At 41.2% G+C, this 23,751-nt stretch overlaps 1 protein-coding gene across 2 annotated transcripts in view; it reads left to right on the forward strand.

Moving 5' to 3' along the window:
• Positions 1-14,437: 14,437 nt before the first annotated feature.
• Positions 14,438-23,751, forward strand: part of LOC128759023 (zinc finger MIZ domain-containing protein 1-like) — a 56,356-nt gene continuing 47,042 nt past the window's right edge. For both annotated transcript variants that reach the window (XM_053865609.1, XM_053865611.1), the window contains exon 1: positions 14,438-14,579. The gene's annotated coding sequence lies outside the window, so the exon portion shown is untranslated. The remainder of the gene's footprint in view (positions 14,580-23,751) is intronic.

Genomic DNA, 23,751 nt, shown 5'->3' on the forward strand with positions numbered 1-23,751 from the left:
AAATACCAATTAATGAAGGCCAGTGAAATATGACCTGGACCGCTCTAGGTCCTTACCTTGCAATGACTGAGCCTGTCGATTGAAATTGTATCCCATCAGCCCAGTGGTCATGGGTCAGCACTCAGTGTCAGTGCTGGCAGATTACTCTCCCCTTGCACCGGATGGTGGCTCATGTCCTTGGGCTTGCTGACTTTATGAAGAAAAAAAACGACCCTTTACCGACATCTGTCATTTTATCATAGAAACTGACAGAAATTACTTACAGCCATGAGTGTTTCTTTGCTATCAGTGCTCTGGGATTCTCACTATGTCCACTGATGTTTTTCTCTACCCTTTGATGAACTCTGATTTTTTTTTTTTTTTAAGGACGGACCCTAAACTGTCTACATAGGATTCCATATAGATCATATGAATCTGAATAACAGTTTGAAAATACTATTTAAGGAGCCCTACTATGTATTTAAAAAGCTACCAACAATGAATGAACTGCGCCATCCTCTGACAATGAATGAGTGATGTCCATGCACTTAGGAGCAATGTATGTTTTTTTGTCTTGTGAAGTATGTCTGCATTACAGTCCTATTGATGTCAGTACTACAGAGAGTGTTCAAGGATCATGGGAAAGAAGAGAGGGTGAAGGGGACACATTTTGTCCTTAAGATGCAGCTATCAAAATTCAGTGGATTAGATTTGTTTCCTAAGACAGTCAGCAGCCATCAAGTTCAAACATTGTGTCCTTCAGTAATTCATATTTCATGTTTTATTACAGATTATTGATTGTATAAGAAGGATTGTTATATATGGCGGGAACGCGCATTGCTGGCTACCATGTTTCAGTCGATTGGTCTATTGCATCCAGTCATTCAAGTGAGGCAAGCATGTTAGCAAACTTACTTTTAACAGTATTATCAATAAGCATTTTCAAAGTCGTTTTCATGTGAACCAACTTAAAAGGTATGGTATTTTGTTACAAAATATAAAATATCATTAGGAGTGTTGGTGAACTGTACTCTTGAAGTTTTTAACTTTCATAAAAAATGTTTTATTTAAATAAAATGTGTCATACAGGCACAGCATTCCTTGCCGCAATTAACAACCAGTTGGTCTCCCAAGGATCAGTTTAGGAACATCTCAGAAAATGTGGTCATGTAACCCTGCACTACTGAAGAACCCAGACATTTTTTTTACAATACCCAGAACTGCAGCATTTGCTTGGCTGGAAGCTGGGATTCCAATGTAACTGAGCAAGAGATGGAGCATGACTAGAAGTGAGTTTGCCTTGGTGCCTCAGTTCAATTGAAGTATGTTGCGATACTTTTTCACACAGGAGAAAGTGGTATACCGCATAAGCAACATAGTTTCAGAACACATCTACAAACTTTTTCTTAATTGATTACGGATGCCGTTTTTTGCCTCTCTCAGTTACATCGAAAAAAAGGCAGAGAGACTCTAGACAGGCCTCATATAAAGACTGTTTCCCCCTTCACACACCCAAACCAGTAGATATGACTGGGTCATCAACTAACCCATACATGTGTTTGGACTGTAGGAGTAAACTGGAGTGAAATGCCCACAAGTCTGGTGAAAGGCGTAGTAAGTCCCTGGTTCACCCCAAATCTCGGAGTGAACGCTCAGCCACTTATTATTGTTGTTCATTGTTTAATAAGGTTCATCCCTCACGTTGTGACGTGTGGTGAGTTCAGCAAAGCTGGGCTCTGTTTCTCTGAAGTGTCCATGTTTGAATGTACAGAACATCAAATCACCTTGGAGTTATAAGTGTATCAGAAAAAAAACGTGTTGCCCACGAGTCTGGTTTAAAGTGCCTGACAGCTGGACCCCTTTAGACATGAAACCAGATCCTCCCCTGGATCAACCATGTGGACTCATGTGGACATACACAAACAGTGAAAGGAATCCACAGATCTCCCGCTTCTGGCTCCATGTATGATTCAGAGAGAAAGGACTGGCAAAGTGGAGAAGTGTTTTCAGCCACAGAGGACGAAGGATAGACAGGATGTGTATGATGAAAGATCAAGAAACGTCTAATGAGATTCAGAGGCAGCATTGTTGGATTCTATCCGAAGCTTCAGGAACATGTTTCATCATCATATTAGACTCACTGTTCTCACTAGATTAGGTTTTAGACATCTCTTGAGATCAGTATGTTACTATGCAAGAGGTGGCCTCCCCAACGTCTTCTGCGCAGATTTTCCGACTAGCGTTTACTAGACGCCATTATGCATTTTCAAGATCTTGGTCAGTCTCTGAAAGCATTTCCACTTCTGCTGTCTGTGATGTCACCAAGTGTCTTCAGCTGCCAGAGCGTGGCAATATTACAAAAATCATGATTTTTTTAGACAAGAAATTATACTTCTATGTTTTAGATACGTATAGTATAGTATAGTATCAAGCTCATGACTTTATGATGATATGAGAATGGGGTCAAAAAGAGTACTTTTCTCATATGTGATGTGTGAATTCTATGTGGAACATTCTGCGGTTACGATACATATGCAGTATTTGCATCCACAAACAACTCTCATTCTCAGACTATTTTCCAGTGGACTTTGGCATCCAGCGCTGATGCCTTCACTTTACACTTTGGGAGTTTCTGTGGGGTGAAATGTTTCCCCTCCCTTGTGACGTTCCACAGACGCCGTGAGTGAAATGCATAGTTCTTTGAGATGCTTTAGATATCATGTGACACAAACAGTTATCTAGAGCAGAAGTGGGCAAAGTGGAGCCCGGGAGCTGCATGAGGCCCACTGCCAGCATCATCGCAGCCCTCCTCTGGTCAGAACAAAACGAAAAAAGAAAGAGGTAGCAAAATTGTGTCTTTGAATATTTTATTTCCACTGTTTTGTTACCAACATACTCACCACTTTCAGTAGATGTATCATTTATACTGACAATAAATAAATAGCACATACAATAAAATAATGTAACATATTTTAAACATATAATGTCATGACATGATGAGCATTTTTCATGTATTTTATATAATTAACTTAACAATCAAGTCCAATTCAAGACTCTTTTTCTTCTGCCCTGTCTTCTGCTCCTGTCTTTCTACAGCCCACGGCCTCAGGTTATGCCACGGAGGGCAAACATGACTCTGTTGAAAGCGTAACATGTAAGGTGGAGGGATGACTTCAATGTCACTCTGGGACACAAAAGTCCTCTTGGAAATAGTTGCCGTTTGACCCATTAGTAGCGTGAATATCTTGTCACAAGAAAGTATAGTAAATGGTAGTCATTTGGCAATACAGAATGGAATGGAACACAGTCTAAAAATGAAAGCACTTGTGTATAAAACTGTATAAAATGCCACTGCTAACAGAGGGTTGATAGTGCTACTGACAAAATGGATTTTTGAATTGATCTGCCAAAATCAGGTAATAAAGATTAATGGCAGGAGGGCAGCAACGTGGTGCAGCGGTTAGCTTCAGTCGAAGGTTCAGGGTTCGAATCCAGCTTTGTGGGTGGTCCTGTGTGGGTTTACTCCGAGTACTCCAGTTTCCTCCCCCAGCCAAAAACATGCTCACGAGGTTAGTTGGACACTCTAAAATTACCCCTAGGTGCGCATGTGTGTGCCCTGCAATGGACTGGCGACCTGTCCTGGGTGTATTCCTGCCTCCCACACAGTGACTGCGGGGACAGGCTCCAGCACTCCCCGCAACCCTGAGCCCTGGTTAACTGACGATGTATGGATGTAACATAGCATAAACATGACTTACTGCAATATACCGCCACTTTCTTGTCTGCTTTCGTCAGATTGAATGGATTTAAAATCTGGTTGAAGCGGCAGGTCTAGACGCCAGTGTGACCCCTTCATAGCCTCACAAGGTTATTCCTGTTGACTGAGGCTCGATGATCCCTGATGCAGGACAGAATCACAAAAGTTGAAATGAGGTCAGTGAAAAGGAGCTCGTAAGATAAACAACCTGCTCGAAAAGGACATTCATCAAAACATTTTGGATATACATGTCATGTCATAACATGGAGGAATCCCCCCCAACCGTTAAATGGGCAACATAATTCTAATCTTTAGGTGAGACAGAAGAGTCTTGAGCACACTTGAAACATAACACCGTTTAATTGTTGAAATTTGTGTCTTGAGTCACCTCTTAACATTCCTATCATCTTTCTTTAACATCTTTAACTTGCTTCCGTGTCGTTATTTTAGAAGTAGCTGTAATAGTCAGTTGAGCAAATGTTTGAAACCCCTCCACTGGTGACAAATGTCATGCCTGCTAACTCAGCCACCCACGAGTAAAACATATTCCGATGAGATGTGAGATGCTGTGGCTCGCCAAGACAAATTGCTGTGCGGCATTTGCACCACAGCGAGAGATGAAAGTGAAGTGAACATGGAAAACAAGCATCCCATTAAAACTGCCACTTAGCAACAAACACATCTATTACACTGGCTGCGAGTGAGCACACACCGCCAGCAAGCATCTATCCAGGGCAATGAGATTCAGGATGTGCTATGCTGGGAATTTCAACAAGAAAGGGATGGCCTCCTTCTTCCTTTCATAAAGGGCTGCTGTCAACATCATATTGTGCAGTCACTCGCTCAGATTTCTTGTTGACATAACTGTGACATGGATGCGTTCAAACATCTAATCCCAGGTTGGGTTTGTTTTGTGGACCATTTCATGAACAACAGCATCAATAGTAGAAAAGCACTCAGAGAGTGCAGACCTCCGCCAAGCAGCTCGGATCTAACTTTGTTACCCTTGTTCACCCAAGGTAGAAAGAAAAATGGTAACCCTGAATGAAATGTTGCATTGGCTCTCCTCACTTCGAGGAGGTGTGCAGTTTTAGTTTGACTTATAGTATATTGGTGGAATTTCTTCTGAAACATCTTCCCTCGTGTGACTTGTTGCTGCATTGTGGGTGACCATGAAAAGGGTTCCTCTCCAGTAAATACCTGCACAGTAGTACCCTTCCATATAAAAAAATACATTTTCATTTTCCATTATTTTCTTGTCTATTTTAAACCACTACTTAACCATCTGTGTTTCGTACATCTCAATATAGTACTTGTCATGTCATTTTCTAACTGGCTTTTGTTGTTGTGGCCACTACTCATTTGGACACTGGCCGTGACAAAAATTTCATTCACTCTGTTGCATCTGTGTGGGAGCCTGCAAGGATCAACTCCTTAGAGGTTTTCTGTCGGTCACACAAGATCACTAAAGAGTCGTACTGCATGAATTGTCACCTTCAAATAGAGACATAAACAAGTATCTACAATACTGTAAGGGCACGTGCTTCAAAGATGCTGTTACCCTTTATAGTATCTGCAGTCACACTGCGAAAGAAAATCAATCATAGTGCATGGATAACCACTGGTAAAAATTCATTAGAAACATTTCAGCTAAGTTTGATCAACATGTATAAGAGTGTTATGAGAGATAGGGATATGGACTTCATTAAGAAAAAGTTGAACTTTATACTAGCTCTAGAAGATATTTTTAAATCTCAATAAGTGAAGGAAGAATGCTGTCAGCACACCAACATTTTGTCTATTTTGGATGTCTATCTTCATGAACAACATTATAGATTTTGTCTTATGTATTATGTAATGTAAAAAAAAAGAGATAAAACATATGAATAATAATAGTAATAATGGTTATTTATTTACTCGTAATTATAATGGCATGAAGTTGCTTTGTAATCTTTTTCCACACACTTTTCCACACTTCTGATTTTTTTTTTCTTGCCAAGCTCTTCCCTTAGCCTTGACTCTTCTGTTGATGTGTCAAAATGTCTCATATCTGTGATTCTACATATCCTGCCCACATTTTTCTTTCAATCGTATCAATGATCAAACATGAAGGCCTTTATTCCCCTTAATCAAGGCACAATAATTACCACGCTTTAAATCTAAATGGCTGTTGTCATGGTAATTGCCTATGGGAGTGATAGCAGTCTCAATGAGCATCCAGTGAGACGAAAAAGAGATGAAGTCTGAAGACAACTGGGAGAGGGACAGCAATATTTCACGCTTCACTTTGTTCTACTGCGTGTGCAGTTGGTGGTTTACCTTGACTCTGACTGATCTCATCGTGGTGCTGCAGTGCATCAATGCCAGAGTCATGAATAAGCAGGGGGTGAGTGGGGGTAAGTGTCCCTCAAGCAGCCATCTGAATGCCAAGTGGTCCCACCACAGTCAACCTCGCTAAATTTAAGGGACGTATGGGGATGAAGGTGGGGTCACGGGCAAATGTAAGAAACTTTCACTCACTCAGATCACTTTTGTTGTTTTTGCCACTAAAGTCTTGTAATGATAGTGAACCTCCAGTATATTGCGGTTGTTCTGACTTCAATCGTTTTCCGGTTTGGCTTGGAAAAAAGACATTTCCGACCTGTAAGACAGCAAATTGCATGTGAATGAGAGAAACTGCTTTTATTTCCTCATGGCAAGCCAGAAGTGTGAGGGTCTTTTGTCACTCTTTCATACTGATATATGAAAGAGTGGCTGCTGCCTGGTAGCATCTATCAAACTGCAGATGTAGATGTAAAATTTCACATCTGAATGCTGCCATCAGTCAGTCAAATCAAACCCCACATATTTAGTTTAATCTTTCACGTTCCTCACCTGTTCTAAGTGACAAAAGCGAATGGACATCAACGCGTGCAAAGTCGTATGTGTAGCTTATCTTATCAACCTAGGCTCTCCTGCATTCAAGAGTCGGTATATCTCTGCGTACCTCCATCATACCACATATCACTATAAGACCCAGCATAAAATCTAATGAAGAAAAGAACTTCAAACACTAAAAAGCAAAATATATTGAATGAAAAAGTTGGTGAACCATTGATCAAAATACTGTGCCTTGACCGTGGCACCACAGTGACTGTTCTTCATAGCTCAATTGCAGTTCAGAGTTCTATCTCTACTGAGTCTTTAAGTAATATTGAATAAACATCATAAAATCATGAAACTTATTCAGCAATTCCACTGTATGTTACTGTAATTTTTTTTAAACTTTTACTGCTGCTAACTGAGGCTGGTCACATAAAACAGTCCCCCAAGGAAATGATACTGTATATTTTTGAAATGTTAATTCAATCCAATTCAAATGAACCAACATATGGCCACCAAAATAAAGTTTACCCATTTCTACGCCTAACACATTTCGGGGTTATTTAGTTTACTAAAAAAAAAAACCCACAATAATATTATATTTCGGTGGAAATATCTGTCCGAGCTAAAACTGAGATTTAATATCTTGAAAGCAGCTTACCACAGCTATCAAATTACTTCTGGTCTCCAAATGATACGAGTGAACAGCCAAACATTTTACTGTGTCTGAATACATACATACATAGTGTTTCTGTGAAAAGGTGTCTCAATATGAAGTAGCTTTACATAATAAAGAAGAGGTATTTAATGCATTAATATTTCCTGTGTCCCACAACATTTTCATGACTGTGTTTTTGAAACCATATAATCATTTACAAATACACATTATATTAATAGTTAATTGTATAAGTTAATTCACTCTGTAATTATATTTTTTTATATATAGTTCATAGTTATCCACATCTTGATACACTGTTCCCACACAAACCAACAATAACTGAAATAAATTGTGCAGCTCAACTGTAACATAAAGCTGCTGCCCACGGAAAGAAATAAAGGAACAGGTGTTCTATTGCTTCTCTCCGTAGGCTGTTGCGAATTACATAATGGATAATCATATTTTACAATTTATTCCTAAAGTATAAATGAAGAATGATTAATTTAGCATAATTTTAAACATCACCTTCAGTTCAATATAACTTTTTTTTTACTTTTAGTGTGTAACTTTTTTTCATGACTGCTTCCCTACAATGCTTATATAAACCAAAGACTAACATGAGGACAAGTAACTCACCTCCAGGCCTTGGATTCCCAGTGATATAAACAATGTGTTCTTGACTGTGAGAGCTCAGGTTTGGTCCCTGAAGTCGAGTAATTTTGTTTTGGAGTAGTTTGTGTGTTGATGACACGGACAGATTTCCCCATGCAATGATGCTCTGTGTCAGTGTTGCATGTCTGCACAGTCAATAGCCTCAGAGGAGACATGTTGTTAACCTTCGTGCCTCTTTCACTCCACATTGTCTCTCCCGCTTCTGCTTTGCCTGAGGGACCAGTCTACTCTCTCAATGCTCTCAGTCTTTTGTGAGCGCTCATTGATTGCCTCACTGGTCCTGCAAAAACAGAGCAGCATGGGGTGCTCTCTTTTGACGGGTTATGCTTACTTTTAACGGCATTTAGAAAAAAAAAACTTTGAGGGGAAGCGAGGGATGATAATTGACAGGAAGCCTAACCACAACATCTCAACGTCTGTCTCTTCTTTCCTCTCCAGCAGCAGGCTGAGAGACACTGGAGTTGAACACTATCAGCAATATTGCCAACTGAATAGCACGATTGCCTGAATTGAGGCAGAAAGTGATTTAAGATTCTACTATGTTGTCTGAGGCACAGTAGGAATCTGAACGGGAACCTCAAACACATTTGAAGCTGAGACTGGAAAGCAGCCAACGTCTGGTCAGACACAGAGGATGTGGGTGGTTTTTGGAGCCTTGTGGATTTTCATTCATAAACCAGGTGCAATGTGCAACTGAAAATGCGAATGTGCCAACAAATTCAACAGTGTTTTATTCAAGAGAGAAGCTATGTTCGGGTCTTTGTTCAACCTGAATGTGTTATAAAGAACAAAGCAAGCATATAATAGATGTTTTTTCACTTTGATATTTCCATTTTTATGCTTCTTTTTTATACCTACTGTACATTCATGCCGATGTTTTTGAAAACCCTACCATTGATTGAAGTATTTTTTTATTTCCATATTTTTCTTATGGTTTTTAATTGTGTACGTATTTTTTCTGGAACTGCAACAATGTGGTGCCTGAATTTCTCCCCTATTAACTAAAAGTTTGTATCTCCTGAAACACAATCATTCAACCTGAAATATTAATATTAATTGGTTGATTATGAGTCTGGTGTGCTTGTTTGGTTGGAACAAAAACCTGCACCCACTGCGTCCCCGTGAGCACTGGTTTGAGACCCCTTCTTTAAAGTAATAAAAATTTGTATGCCCAAGTTTCCAGCAATTTTACTTCTTCCAGGAGGAGAAAAAGCAAACTCACAACAAACAGTGCGATTATCAAACCTGGACATCATGGATAGAAATCTTACTTTTTTGTGTCCCAGTCTTCTTTGCTGTTTAATAAAACTTGGGTTTAGACAAACTTTTCTGGATGTTGAAACATGATGATATCACCGTATTTAAAATGAGACTCAATCTAGGCAAAACTGTTCATTTCCAACTGAGTCTTCAGTTGTGATGAGAGCCTCCTGTAGTTGAATGTCTGGCACTTGTGCTTATTGCGAGTGTCACATCATCTTCACCGTCCTCATGTCAGAAACACTGATCCTGACAGAGACGGCTTGATCATGTGAAATACAGTGGTACCTCGGTTCTCGACCACAATCCGTTCCAGACGGCCGTTCAAGAAGCGATTTGTTCGAAATCTGAATCGATTTTTCCCATTACAATGAATGGAAAAAGAAATAATGCGTTCCAAGCCTTAAAATAGGCTTTTGTAGGAGTGAATGTAGAGTGTCTGCTGCAGGTGCGCTGTTCCTCTATGTGTGTGGCCGCTGCACGTGGGAGGGGTTGCCGAGTGAGTGACGTCTCTCCAGAAGTGAAGAGGTGCCCGGTGCGTGTCCAGCTCTGAATGTGCGCTTCTGTGCAGTTTGGCTGTGACAAAGTCATAAACCAAGTAACGCTCTGTCCCAGACTCGCCTCATCCCTGTCCCAGCTCCAGCCCACAACAGGACATCAAACCCTGGAGTGAGCACTCCAGCCTCAGAGGCGTGGAGAGCGAGCACCTCCCCTGTGAAACTCTACCACGGTCCAGTGCAGAGACAGGAAAGGTTTTACACCTCAATATGAAGAAATAACAGTCAGTAAATGTAGCGCACGGGACACGTCTGCATACAGAGGCTGCGTTATACACAATAACAAAGCGTTTCGTGGGTCAGCTGATCGTTTTTTTTCCCCGGCTTTTTTCGGGGGCGTTCGAAATCCCAAAAAAAACAGAAAAATTTTGTTCGAACTCCAATTTGTTTGAAGTCTGGGATGTTCGAAAACCGAGGTACCACTGTACTGCAGATTTTTTGAGAATCATCCACATAAAATAGTATTTGCTTGCATGCCACATTTTAATAAAAGACATTGATATCTGAGATAGTGTCTTAAAGTCATGACTCTTGACTCTAACAGTTTCTTTCCTGACTCATGCAACTCACTTTCCGTCACAAAATCTTCAGGCATGTGATCAAATTTGCCTAGTTCTAACTGGAAACTGGAAACTATCGTTGCATGCTACATTCAGTGCACTTAAGTTACAACTATTTTGATCCACTTCCATATGCCTCATTACACTCTTGTGAGGGAATTGTTGTTTTAAATTGCTGCTCACTCCCAACCGGAGGACATAATCCGGAAGTGACGTGGAGAGAGAGTGGAATGAAACTGCCCAGGATGGAAATTGGAGGACGCACCAAATCACAGAAGACACACAGTGTCCATCGATCACTTCCCTGACTGTCTCACAGAAGTTGTGGAGGACGCAGTTTGAATAAAAGACGTGGTAGAGGGTAGGCTGCGCACCTGGCGTTCAGTCATTCAAAAGCGCATTCAATCACCCATCTCTGTCATGCCCCCCAGGAGGGGTGATGCTGAGCATGGATGAGGAAATAAAACTTGGGTTGGCGGCTCACGAAATTGTTGTGATGTTGTTGATGTGATGAATCTGACACAGGCACAGCAGGATTTCTGTGTAGTTGACATGCACAAACTCGTCTGCGCCAGCACCAGTTCCAGCTGCAGGATGACGCACATCGCAGGAGATGGCAACAAACCATCCCAAAGGTGTCCAAAGGTTGGCAGTTTCAGTCAGCTCCTATGCCGCCACCGTGTAAGATGATGTCAATCAGTGTTCTGCGGCATATACACAATATTAGCAACTGAGCAACAAAATTGAAAAGTCAATATCAGGATTATCATCAATACTGGTATGCCATGACTACTACCCTGGGGACTGCCAATGGGAAGAACATGCTCCTCTGGTTTGGAGGGATCTCAGACGGGCTCAAGAGTCTTGCTTCCTGCCCTCTGTCAGGCCCCAGAGGATTAGAGGAACCAATGATTCAGCCAGAAGTCTCGTACTAGTGGTTGCAGCTGTAAACCGCACATTGATGAAGGAGAACAGAATGACCATACCCAGGGAGAGAATAGAGAAAAGGAGGTGAAAAATCCAGCTGCAAATCAAGTTATTTAGACGGTGCAAGGGAACACGACTGCATACAATTGCTGTGAGGATGAAGGTTGTTTCCCTTTGCTAAAGACAAGAAAAATGCATAACATATTTAGCACGATGTGAAATGTTTTTGTGGAGTGGTCTTCTGAATACATGTAATAAATAGAGGTGAGCGGGCAATGACTCACTGAGAAGAAGCAGAGTTCTGAGTGAGGGCTCAATGGTAATGAAATGGATGCAGGTAGGAGCAGTGACCTTTAGGGATCAGCATAAGCAGCTGGAGATGAAGATAGCATGGGTGTGTGTTGTCATCTTTTTTTTTAGCAATAAAATAAAATTAAGAACTGCTAAAAATAAAAACATGTTTATGCTAAAGGGAAACCAAAAAAAATGTCTGCAAATTAAACACCAGAGGAGAGTGCTTTCCAATTAGTTTGACCTTTTCCTGGAATGTGTCCCTGGCAATTTGAGCTGTTGCATTTTATGGCATTGGGAACATTAACATATTAAGTAGAAAAACTCAAGCAAGTTAATGAAGATAGGTGTTACTCACAGCGCCTTTGCTGAATTTTATTTCAGTAGATGCCAGCTTTCGTGTGGCTGACAAGTTACTAAAAATATATTTAAGAGGAAAACATGAAGCTTACTTGTCTAACACTGATTCAACTGTTTGTTATCTATCTTGAGTTCATAATAATCTAAAGTAGATAGAAACGAAAACATTGGGGCTCAAGCTGGTGGTGTCTTCCGCTGGAAAGTTGAGTTGGTGTAGACTGGCAGTGGTCACTGTTGCTAGAGAGGTGTAATTTATGTGCGGCAAACCCTTTAAGTGTTGTGTGTTTAACCACTGTTTCAAAACTATCACCCCTTTGCATTGTGACTGCATTCCCCATCATAACAATATCTCGCAGTATCCACACAGTGGCATCTTCAAAGCCATTTTCTCCGTACCACAAGTGCACCAACTCACTGCATGAACACTCAAACGCTTCTCATCATTTCTGTCCTCTTTTGCGCACAGTAGGAGTAGCAGGAGAAGAGCAGGTGAACTTTTTTTATCATCCAAACTCAACGAACACGTGTGAATCAATCAAAAGTCCATGGATGTGCGCAGCTCGGCAGTCATGGCTGAGTGACGTCAGCGCAGCTCAGCCCAGTGCTGCTCTCAAACATGTCTTTGTTATTCAGAGGTTTCCGTCAGAATGTGGGGCGTTGCAAAACATGGCGACTGGAGTATGTCATTCCAGGAGCCGGATTGATAGCGAGAAGAGAGGTGACGGGTTTTTATTTTTTAGGGAGACACTCCTGTCTGTGCACATAAATGTTGGAGGGAAGAAGCATTGAGCAATGTAGAAAGACAGAGAAAAAAGACAGTGTTCCAGATCATGATGGGAGGTGGGAGGATGAAAATATAGGTAGAATTTCCTTGCTAACTTAGGACTCGTAGTGGTGAGAGCCAGGGAAGATGATTAATCCCAAGGGAAAATTCGTTTGTAACATGCTCTGTAAACAAAAATATAAGCATGAAATGTAAAATCTAAAATGCAAAATACTGTTATTTAACTGACAATTTTTGAAGGAAAGTGGAAAGAAGGCTATGCACATAGTGCATATAAAGACGTTCATGGAAGTGGGTATGTATGTATGTATAAACCAGATAAAAAAAAAACAGATTGAAGTGAATGCAAAACGTACCAAAAAATGTTTCACGGTAAATTTTACAGGCATGAATTGTAAATATGTGCCGAGCAAAAGAAGAGCATACCTGTCCCCTTATAATGTGGTGCAATTCCCCTTATAAATTGAAAAGAAACCTTACAAACACAATCACGGTGCATTTTAATATTTTATTTTTTATTTTACTATTTAGATGACAGCAAAACAGACAATGTACTGGAAAATGATAACAAAGATAACATATCTAAAGTGTCTAGTGTCTTTGTCAATCTTCCATAGTTTTCCACAGTATCTTTCAATAAAAAAAAAATCATAGAACTAAGCATGGAAGACTTCCATGCTTACATCCATTTTCCATCGTCCAAGCCGAAAGCAACGAGAAAAATAAATGTGCGATTGAGGATAAGTTTTGCTGGTATGATGTCGTCAGCTACCAGTGAGACGAGACGATCCGTTTTGGACGGCGTACATGATTTAAAATTGTAAAAAAAAAAAAAAAACGTATAGAATACGGGGAAAACGTATGAGTTGACATGTATGGAAGAGGGCGACTACTATTGAGGTTAATGGGTGAGATAGAAGAGGACATGGAGAGGATAGGTGTGCGTATGGAGGATGCACAAGATAGGTGAGGGTGGAGAAGACTGTTTTGCTGTTGCCATCTGGCAATGCTGAAAGAAATAAATAGATAAATAACTTTGGTACAGAGCACAGGCACGTCTGCTCAACCTTACATGCTACAATCATGCATTCTACATGAAATACAAACTTTTTGCTGACCACAAAACCACTGCACCTTTTCACTGATGACAACACTGTGTGGTATTCAACAGAGGGCAGTTACGAATAAACACAAAGCTCCCTACACATTCTGATCGACGCCTTCATTCCACAGTACTATCCTTAAGTGTCTTATTTATTGAATGTATTTTATTGTATTCTAAAATCTCAAATGACTTTCACCATTTTCTCATTAAAACAAAAACAATGTCTACTGTCGTATCAGGGGAATATTTGAAACAAAGGTTGTAATATGGCACAATGAAGTTTAATAAAAAGTCACTTGCAGAATTTGCTGTAACAGTGAATCACCCCACCCAAAGTTTGCTGTTATTTATAGTAGTACTATGGGCTCATAGATGTTTTGGTGTCTTCTGCGTCAATGATCTGCCATGCTGAAGGTTACTTACAAGACAATAGTTTTGTTCAATGAAATTACCACTTTATATGCTCAGGATGGGAAGTAATGAGGAATTGGACGAGCCGTAATTGTGCTCGGTAGGTACTGACCACTGCAGACCGAGAGATCAGCGTAACAGCAGCTCTGGCGGGTGGTCGCGATCCGGATCCACGTTGAACAACGAGAGTAGACAGGGATCCGGTCCGCGTTTTGCCAGCAGTCAGCTCGCATTGCCCCCTATGGTAATAGAATAGCCGATGTAATTTGACACTTCAACTTACTGCGCTCTCCGCCAGTCTGTTCGGTTACTGAGCCACTGATCTCAGGGGCCGAGAGTGGGACGAGATTTAACCAGCAACCCTTCGCCGAGGACTTTTCTGCGCTTCGCATCCCGGTGAGTAGCTGCAAACTTGCCGTCGTCTGCCTCCGGTGTCACGCCGCGGAGCCCCTGCTTCGTCCCTTTTTTGTCTCCACTTTGGCTCTAATGTGTTTCTCCACAATGGAAGTGACCACTTGAACCCTCTGCGAGGAAGCAGCTTCCCATTCACTGTCACGCTGCTCGGCTCCGCGCCATCCGCGGGTCTCCAGCGGGTTTGCTGCTGGTCGGCTGGAGAGACCATTCCCGGGGTTTGTACCGACGGCGGAGTGGCTCTGTTCTGCTCCCTTTGAATGAATCACGCTGCGGTGGCCGGCGTCTGATCCCGGGCTCGTGTTCAGAACCGCCGCGTTCTCTCTCCCAGTGAGGCTCAGACCAAATTCTTGTGCGAGCTCGTTGGAGATGACTCTATTGCGGACGAAGTTAGTTGCAGCACCTCCTCGTATTCATGTCAAACTGCCCAATTTCCGCGGATTGAGACGTACACTCATGTTATCCATCCATGTCATGACGGCGCTAACGCGCTCTGTAAGTTGTGCGTGTTTATTCAATCCAAGGATTCACTCTGCTTTTGAAACTACTCGCCAGTTTGAGAGGAAACCAGCTCGTAAACAAACACACGTGCAGACGACTCTTCTGTTGTGTGGCTGATATCCAGGACTTTCCTGTTTATATCCAGCTGGTAAAAGTTCCTCCTTCTGTCAGATGCATTAAGTCCCCGTATCTACGCTGTAATAACTGTTAAAGAAGCACCAATAACTTTGCGACAAAAGCATTTTTATCAACGTTATTGATTTACATTTATATGGGGAGTTCAGAAACATGGACACTTGATGACGTTTGAAAGGTGCACCCCTTCAACACCTTGCTATTATGCTATTTTTGCTGGGATTGTTATGATGACCTCATAGCAGTAATGCTGGCATTAAATGGCACACACATGAAGACAAGTGAATTCATATATATATATACCTGTATATATTCTTTAACCACCTGAAGCACATAAAATCAACTATAGTAATAATAACGGTAATAATAACAGTAATAATAATAATAATAACAATAGCTGTTGTTGTAGCGGCTCAGCGCTATGGAATATTTCCTGTGGGATCTCGAATCATTCATGTTACCTAACATTTTCATCCATATGTTTTGCTTACAATGTAAACAACATTGTTGATAGAAAATAATGTTTGTTTACTGCATCAAGTCTAGAGCACAAGTGACAATTCCAGACCTATTTTATGTCACCTAAATCCCCACAGTTGTTTAATTAGGTTAATGGTTTACTGCTCCAATTATTTAAAGATCCAGAGATCTCATGAAGCCAGTGAAGAAAGGAATTGGAAGCATTTTTGTTTAGTGTCGTTCACGTTAATTACAAACCCTCCGTGGGAGTCCGTGGAAGTGAGCGTTTGTGCTCACGTGTGAAATGTGATGGGCTAATTCACTTTCATATTGATAACACCAACAGATTTGCTCTAATCACCGCTAATGCTTGGTGACTAGACACAGACCATGTGCTGCTATTCCCTAAGGTTCTCTGCTTCCTTTTATTGGACGTCTAATTGACTTAAATTCCGACTGTAAATCTTGGAGTGCGATGGCCTTGCTCTAATAAGTATGCAGTGCACTGCTCCAACGTGGCATTTATTATTACCTGAATAGCTAAATTAATGCCATAAATATTGTGATGGTAACATTCAGCAGTTTTGCTGTGTGAAATGTCAGGTGCTCTTTGTTTTGTTTTACGCACACAGGCAATCTGATACTTGTGCTTTTGGTGCACAGCTTCTTGTGATTAATACTAAGTTGATTGTTGTATTCAGGGTTCAATACATGTTCTTTACCTTTGGTGGAATCAGGGTAGAATCCTTTTTCCACCATAGGAATTTAAACATAGGAACACGTGACACATGAAGCAACGGGTTTATGCTTCTCAAGTTCATCCGAACACACTGCAGCAAGCCTGGGGTGTGAGGTTGCGCTTGTGTGTTCGTCTGTACGGGCTGTGACACACTGGGGACTGATAAGAAAATGCATTTCTTCTGTGCAGAGTGTAGATTTTTTTCTTCTCTACCAAGCCGCTTAAGGTGAAAATAAAGAGTGATGTTGGAAAAGGCCACATCACATGGGAAATTATTCACCCCTCAGATCAGAGGAGACACACAAGAGGCCTCATTACACCCAGCGGCACACAGACTGCGTGTCTCTCCAGCCGGTGTGTCATCGTTTGTTCAACTTCCCTTGGATTAAATGGAGTAATGTGTTGAATCTTTTTAATGTTGGTGACACCAGTGCTGGTAGACATTGAAAGCCTACTTGTACAGTCTTAGACTGGCTGGATTGATGCAAGACAAGCTCATTTGTCACTGCTCAATTTAATCTAGGCTACCAACCAATCATGTTAAATTACTCCGGCTGCGCTTGGTATGTGTCTCCCAGCCCAGTTGATATGACAGCCACTCTGCTGTGCAGTGTTAGCAAGGCCACTTCTGACATAAGCGACTGTGAATCTGACTACGTCTTGTTTCAGGATGCCTCATTATTGGGTGTCCTGACAGTCCACCAACAAGAGAGAAACTGTCTGACTAGCATTTTCGTTTACAGATGGTGGTGTTGTACTGTACTTCCGAAACACTCTTTTTTCATGTCTACACCTGCTGCAGGGTTGTTTCCCAAAACTCCCAAAGATCTGGTGAGCTAAGCTACATAATGGCTCCAGTTTAGCTACCTTAATTGAATTTCCTATTTACAGTGTAGTGCAGCGTAACCTAATTTGTCCTTGGAATACAGGTAATTCTTCTGTAGCTTTTTAGATGTAGCACATGGGAAAAGATTGGTGTGTAGGCAGTGACCGTTTGTTTGCAGTTATGTGGTTAAAAAGACTCCACAATTGTACTGTAAGTGGCACCCTGGTCTCTCACTTATCTCTCTGCGCATAATGTAGGCGTAACATTTTATTCTCAAGTTAGTTCCTTAGTGACTGACATGACATTCTATTTAAACTTTAAACACCTGTCATAGGAGCAACAATCAATGCACATTTTGGTCGACTGTTACTAAAATGTTGACCCATTGAATTTAGTATGACCCGGTAATGGCAAATGGGTTTGTCAAGTTGACCCTTTGCTAAATTTCCTTCTACTGTTTCCACTATTTTTGACCATTTGAATTGGTGTGGGAAGTGTTGTGTTATTTTGACAAAGCATTTATGAAATTGATCAGCAAAAACCTTTTTTGGCCATTAATGTCAGATAAAACCCTCCCATGTGGCAAACATGAAAACAACAGTAATCCTCATACACTGTTAGCACTTGAAGTTATCAATGGAATAACTGTAATGAATTCTGAATTTTCCACTTGATGTTATCTCCTACTCTGTTAAATGTTCATGATAGACCTAGGACACGTTCCTCCTTCGTCTGAATATTATTTACACACCTGTGTTCGTCAATATCTTTGATATTTTGCACATGCTCAGGGCACACAGATGAGGGGATCATGTGAATTGAAAATAGTAAGACACATCTGCCGGTGGTTCTACACTTGATAACATGGTCGATTGAATCTTGTCATAGACAAACAGAATGAGTTTGAGGAATAAAGCTGCCGCATGTGTTCAGAATGATGTCGGACGAGATCTGTCTGTTTTGGCGCTACATTGGAAAACACACAGCTGTATGTCCTTTTTATGGCACGGAGAGAAACCAACTGTTTACTGTGAGTATGGCTATTTTAAAGTCCAGCTCGGAGTGGGTGAATCTGTGTGTGTGGAGAGGTGCAAGAAGGGATGCCAGACCACACATCATTAAATCATGTTCAAGTGTGCAAGCGCTGTGAATAGTTCTGGTTGCACTGTTGATTGGATTGTTGAGCAAATGTTGGCAGTGAAGTGTCTTGACAGCCTGATGGAAAAAATAACCTGCACGCATTTCACCTTGTGATAGTCAACGTTAATTCATTTAATTTGAACATATGCCACAGGAATTTCCTGCTGCCCGACACAATGGCACATTTGCTGTTGTGTTGCTGTCACCATTTATTTTGGTATCATGGTAACATGAAACTTGTCGCTGTTTATTTGGATTTGAAGTCCTCTAATACAGTTCAATTCAGAACTAATGGAGAACAGTTGCTCATATTAGTGTTGGATTTGAACGCGTCCACTGGCATAATCCCTGTGTTGACTCGCCTGCAAGTCCAGAGTTTGTTATTTTGGTTCTTTTCAGTGACTCCCAGTCTGTATAATCTCACTTAATCTAATCTAACACGCCTCCATAATAGACAGGCAATGTGGCGACTCTCTAGAAAAAGCTCTAGTGTAGATCCACACTAAACAGAGCAGCAAGCTGCTTACTCGTGTGACCCCTCTGGCAAAGCTCTTGTGAAAATGCGAGTGACCTCTGCGGCCCCTTGTTAGTCTGAACAATAGACCTGCCTCCTCTCCAGCTGTAGCCGAGCTTGAGGGGAAGTTAGCCGTAACAGAAAGAAACACACACAGTGAGATTAATTGCTCTCACTGTGGTTTTTGTAGCTAGTTATTTTACGTTTAAAGCCCAGTGATATGTAATTTCAATGAATGAGTCATGTAATTGATAAAGAGTTAGTGCTTTAACACTTGAAATAGGAAGAGTTCTACCTCTGTTTTCTTCGATATTACTTTGTCCCTGCTGACCCTGATTTTCTCCTGCTAGTTAAGTTGCACTCTGAGTATTGTGAGCTTACTTGTTTACATAATATTCATATCTTGATGAGATATCACTGCAAGTACGGATTGAATGAACACGCTGGTCGTTGACAGCAACACAAGGTCTCCACATTGAATCAACTGGTGAGCCGTCGTACCCAGTTCCTGCCATAGAGTTTCACGTGCCTCAGCTTTTGCTTCATTTGTCTATTAAATCTGTTGTTTGGAGAAGCCGGCTTCATTTGAATGCAAGTCACAAGCCAGCCAAAGAAAGCACTCACAATTTCTCCTTTGATAACTTCCAGCACTCCTCAGTCTCAATTTTTCCTGCTGTTATCTTCTTTTCCGTTCCACCAGTACCATCTGCATTTGCCATTATTGTCATGAATCTGGTCTGGTGTCCGAGGATATCCTCCGTGGTCAGGTTGACGGTTTATCTTCATCGGGAGGTAATCTAATGTTGTCCAAAATGAAACATTGACAGCTGCACACTTCCAGCTTAGACTCCATGCCCAACTGTGCTTTGAAACACACACAGATTAGCCATATCATTCTAACCAAAAAGTCCAACCAGTGCTTCACATGATCATCTCATGCATCCTCAACACTTAGGCTGTTTCACCGTTATTTCCTTCCTTTGACCATTTTTAAAACGGACCACTCCAGACTTTCTAACATCCCACAATGTCTGCAGTTTTGTTGGCAAAATCTCCAATAAGGAGGTCATGAGGTCATCAGTGTGTTTGTCTTATCTTTTAGCAAGAATTACTCAATAGTGGATGAACAAATGTCAATTTATTCTTCTGGAACTGTTGAACTAGGATAAGTAACTGGCAATTACATGTTGGTGTTGTTCTGGATGAACGTTTAGATGCACAAACTTTTGTACGATTCGTCACTCTATTGTGGCCGAACCTGCGCTGTTGCAAAACACTTACCCACTGTGTGTGTTTTGCGAGTCAGATCATAAATTGGGAACTAATGACTTACGCAATCTCGGAACTGTGGAATTGGTCGGTTAAAAACACAATCTATGGTTTAAGGTGCAACATTGCAGAAGTTGACATAATATGCCTATAACTGTTTTTGTGTGGAAAGGGGCTGTGTGCTTCAGCACAGCACATGGCAAAGTGGACTGTGGGACGCTTGTATTGGCCACCATTTGGTGTCGACGCTGGCATCGTTTTCAGTGTCAGAACCTCCCAGGAGCACATGCTCATGCAGCATTCTGAGTCACAACAGCAGTCATAACTGCTTGTTGGAGATTTTCTCCAGGTATGAGGACTGAAAAAAGTACCTTCCCCTTATGTGAACCTCCCAAGTTTTATGTTTAATATTTAGCGACTGTCTGTTAAAAGTTCCTCTGAAGCTGAAAAAGAAGGATGAAGAGTGGGTGTTGCTTCAAGGGTGAAAGCCCCTGTGCATGAATATTTAATGGTTGCAACCACAGTCATAAAATTCAAGAGGATGTGGCTGAAAAGAGTTGTTTCTTAATAGTCTCCAAAGTCTTCTGGCTGCGCAGTGAATTAAGTGTGTGTGCTGATTTAAAGCCGTGTCTGGCGACGTGTTGCTGCCTGTTTCTGTAGCATAAGCAGCTTGTTCCACGGCACCATGAAGAAATGTTGGACCTTGAGGGAGAGCGATGGCAAATTTTTCAATTTGACATTTCCTCATTCCCCTCATGAAAAAAATGATACCGATGCATTTAATCCAATCAGCTAATTGACCAGATTCAACAGCGTCATTTATCTGGAGTGCAATTTCTCCCCAGTGGAGCCAAAAAGATATTGCTGGATATTGAATTTGCGCCTCTTCCTGCCGTGTCACACGTGTTTATCATTCTTGCTCATCTCCGCACTGAGTCAGTCCCACAGTGAGATAGTTGTTAGCCGTGATAGAGGGCTCAATATGTGCTTTGCAGTGTTATTTTTCTGCTTCTGAACTTTACTTCAGGGAGATAATCATTTGTCATCCGGTGTTGAATCATGTTAAATGTACTTATAAAATGCAGTCACTTACTGAGCCAGCATTTATTAAATAATATTGCCTCATGGAAAAGGTCAGCTGGCAGCACATCAAGTGGTTGCAGGAGAGATAACTCAGACACCTTTTTATGAGCCTGCTAAAGCTGCAGGAATCATACGCTGTATATGCGGTCTGTCGCCGTCTCTGTCCTCAGGTTTCCCTAATGCTGTGCTTCAACATGCTTGGCAGATTGCAGATAAACCACCGTCGATGCCCCGAAGGGAAACACAATGAAGTGGCATTTGCAGTGAAAAGTCCAAAGTGCAGTTGTCCACTCTGAAACTATCAACCTGCTGTGCAAACGCCACCGACTATGGTTACACGCAGAGGACAGCCTGACTCAGGCAATAGCTCGATTAGACCGACAAGTCTGTTGCAGGATGCTCTCCCGGTTTGCTTGCTGTAGAGAGAACCAGACTGCTGTGATGTCAGCTACTTCAGGAGAGGTGGCGCTTTGAGCTCTTCAGCTTTAAGGATCAAAGCGCAGACAGACATGAAAATGTACCCTGAAAGTGCTACCCTGTAAATCAAAAAAGACACCTATTTCTTATACTATTTTTGTTACATTTGGACCAGGAAAACGTACAAGCAACAGGCATTCTTCCATTTCTTGTACGTTGTGAAATTGTGACTATTTTTCACTGACGGTAATTGTGTCCTACTGGAGGGTTCGGTTCTGATTTTCAACAGTGCAACACTCTCCGCACCCCACATGCTGTGTCTGACTGATATGATACCTGCGTACTGCCACAAATCTTGCGATACGATACGTAACCCGATACAGGAATGGTGATACGATTGCGATATATTGCGGTACCTTAAGTTCCGCAATATATTGTTGCAAGAATCATCATTTTCAAGGGGAAAATCATGTGTACAATATCATGTGCATGAAAGCAAGTTTATTGTTGATGTCTCTCCAGTTAGACTTTCCCTTAACTTTCCCACTCAAACAGTGGAATGAATCACTCTCTCAACAAAATAAAAAGTATCTATGTATTAAAACGTAACGTGACATTTGAGCGTATCGATATTTTCTTACACCTCTACAGCTGATGTGTTTCACCCCATACCCATTGGAAGAACACGTTGAGAGGCTACCATTACAACCAGTGTTGGTAATTTGGAATATCATGACGGAACAGTGTCAGTGTACGTCATATTTTTGGAGCATACTTAAACATTCTATACATTAATTATTTAGTATATTTATACGTTCTTCCTTCTCTTGCGAGTAAAAAATATACAGTATGACTTCAGCAATCACTGAAGTAATGAAAAATAACTGTACACCTGAGATCGCTCTCAAAAATTCTAGCCAACATGGACAGGTATCAAGTATTTAAGGTGAGCTATGATGATAAAATCCAAAATGGACAGAAAGTGTGCAGAGATATTGTAGTTGTTTTTATCTTAAATTTTGACAGTTTCGAGCCAAATAACCCAATCACTTGCTTTTGAGGGAAATTCATCATTACACTGTTCATCTGTGTTTTCTCCTTGATAAATATTCTTTGTTAAATGAGTAAATAGTTGGCCTGGGGTAGCCCGAACACTGTCTTGAAGTTTCTTGGGTTGTATTCATCAACTCTAATTTTAGGAAACGTTTTGTTAGTTAACATTATGTAATTCTTTGAATGTGTCACACGCATGGAAACAGTGACTCCTCAACACCAGCAGAACACCTCTCCGTTTGTATGTTCCCTAGACACGTTAAAAGGTGATGGCAGTAAATCAAACTTGTACTTTTCAAATCTTGCCACTGTGATACACTTGTATAAAGGTGTTTTTTTCTCTTTAGTGAGAGACTGTGGTGCTTTTACTGCGTCTCCTTTGGGACAACACTTGAACATTAAAAAACAGTCTCAAGGTGCCTGCATGCGGCTTTAAATGTGACTCAGTAAATATTTAGAGAGCAAACATCAAGATACCAGTCGGAATTGCGGGAAAGGGAGGGAAACACACTTTTCTAAGAATATAAATGTCACTCTCTACACACCTTGCTTGGTTCCGCGTGATGTTGCCTATTGAAACGTCTTTTTGTCTGAAGCATACCTGTTCTTCATTGGGTTTGGTCTGTCCTTAGCAGCAGCCTTGTCACCTTGTTATGCTTTGAAGGTGCCAAAGGTGGATGTTAAACATGTCAAGCAACATCGGCCTCATTGACTTTCTGTTGAATATTCATGAGCCTTGATGCGGGTGTCAGCCTTCAGGTAGCTGTGCAACTACAGTGAAGGTGCCACGCGGTTATCGTTCTTTTACCAATGATGCAGAGCTGCAACACTTGGACAAGGCATGTCGTGGTAATAGATTGAAAACATGATACAGTCTTTGTCTCTGTGTTCATTCTACAGCTATGAAATAAGCTTCCCCTTACATCCAAGTGGAGTATTATAGCAAGTTATTATTATTTTTCTCAATAAAAGCATGAAAAAAAGGGTTCGAGTAGACTGATGGCGAGCGAGGGTGTTGACA

The sequence above is a fragment of the Synchiropus splendidus genome, chromosome 5 (assembly GCF_027744825.2).
Source record: "Synchiropus splendidus isolate RoL2022-P1 chromosome 5, RoL_Sspl_1.0, whole genome shotgun sequence".
Classification (NCBI taxonomy): Eukaryota; Metazoa; Chordata; class Actinopteri; order Syngnathiformes; family Callionymidae; genus Synchiropus; species Synchiropus splendidus.